Source organism: Lactuca virosa, chromosome 7, assembly GCF_052849685.1.
Source record: "Lactuca virosa cultivar CGN04683 chromosome 7, Lactuca_virosa_CGN04683_v6, whole genome shotgun sequence".
Classification (NCBI taxonomy): Eukaryota; Viridiplantae; Streptophyta; class Magnoliopsida; order Asterales; family Asteraceae; genus Lactuca; species Lactuca virosa.
Genome location: NC_136432.1, coordinates 134,735,664 through 134,737,572, shown reverse-complemented (window position 1 = coordinate 134,737,572; position 1,909 = coordinate 134,735,664).

The window sequence follows — 1,909 nt, the reverse complement described above, 5'->3', positions numbered from 1 at the left end:
AAGATGCTCTACTTCTCCTTTCTTTTGGTTTAAGAAATGGATTATACTCTACTCGTTCTCTGTTTACTCTTTTTGTTATAGTTAACTGCGGATATGTTCTAGCGTTACTTTTCATGTTTTTTTACAGTACGACCGCAAAATTTTCATTTTCAGTAGGTCAGTATGATGTCGATGTTTTTCCCAGAATTTGGTTCATTGTAGACCTGTTTAGGGTCAAGTTTTCCAGACTTTATGTACTCAATATACCAATATAATCGACATGCATTTTCATACTCTTTGAAAAATAACCACACAATTTCAAATGATCTTATTGCAAGTTTTACTTGTATTAGACTCCTATATCCGATTCCTTACAAGATTCATGTTGAACTAAATGTTTTAGTTCACAGATATCAAATTCATCTTCACTCTTGATATCTTACCATCTTTTTATCTTTTAACTTTTATAGTAAAAGATGCCTCCTCGGAGAAATCCAGGACGTAACAATGTCAATGCAGCACCGACACCACCTCTACCACCAACTCCTCAATTCGACGCTGCTATGTTTCAAGCGGCGGTCACGGCAGCGATAGCAGCTGCCATGTCTCATATCAATACTCCTGGTGCTAGTGGGTCAGGAGCTGGTACACATCCTTCTAACCATGGCGAGAGTCATGGGCACTCGCGAGAGTGTACTTATAAAGATTTCTCGAATGCCAAACCCAGGACCTTTAACGGTACTGGAGGAGTTATGGCGCTAAGACAGTGGATTGTGAAGACAGAAGCAATTTTTGAAATATGCTCCTGTCCGGAGGGTAGCAAGGTTAAGTTCGTTGTTTTTACCTTTTCAGATAGAGACTTAATATGGTGGAATGGCCATGTTAAGTCACTGACTCTGGTAGTGGCTAACTCGATAAGCTGGGAGAACTTAAAAACTATGTTGATGCGGGAATACTGTTCGCGAGGGGAAATTCAGAAACTCGAGCAAGAGCTCTGGGGTCTTACAATGGTTGGTTCTGACATAACAACCTATACCAATAGATTCTGTGACTTAGCAATTCTTTTTCCAGAAATGGTTGCTCTAGAGAGAAAAAAGATCGAGAGATATATTTGGGGATTGTCGCTCCAGATTCAATCAAGTGTTTTAGCTTCAAGGCATATTACCTTTGATAGTGCCAAAGAGCTGGCACAATCTCTTATTGACCACGGAGCCCGTCAAAACTCAGTGGTTGTTGCACCAGAACAACCAAAGGGAAACAACAACAACAACAACAATAACAACAACAACAGCAAGAAGAAAGGTTGGAACAAGAGGAAGGGCAAGTCTTCACAAGAATCCTCAAAGAAGCAACAGCTAGTGACAGTCAATGCTGTTACTATGCCTGCTGATGTTCCTGCAAACCATGCACCAGCTAAGCCTTATGATGGTAATCTCCTCAAGTGCAACAAGTGCAATTTCCACCATAATGGAAATTGCTGGGAAATGCAGTGTCGTAACTGCAACAGAAAAGGGCATACTGCCCGATTTTTTAGATCACCACCCCAACCGATTAACCAAGTACCTGCCGCTGGAGTAGGTCAAGCATGCTACCAATACGGTGATGTGGGGCATTTCAAGAGAGATTGTCCAAAAGCTGGAAATGCCGGTGGAGTAAGGAGAATTTTAGCTTTGGGTCATGAAGAAGCAGTGGTAGACCCTGCGGTGGTCACGGGTACGTTTCTTCTCAACAACACTTATGCATGCATTCTATTTGATTGTGCTGCTGAGAAGAGCTTTGTGAGCCACAATTTCAAACACTTTCTAAATCAAAACTCCCAACCACTAAATGAAACTTTCACGGTCGAAATGGCTAACGAGAAATCTGAATCCACCAACGATATATACATAGGATGTACTCTTACCTTGAATAACTTTTCTTTCCCAATAGA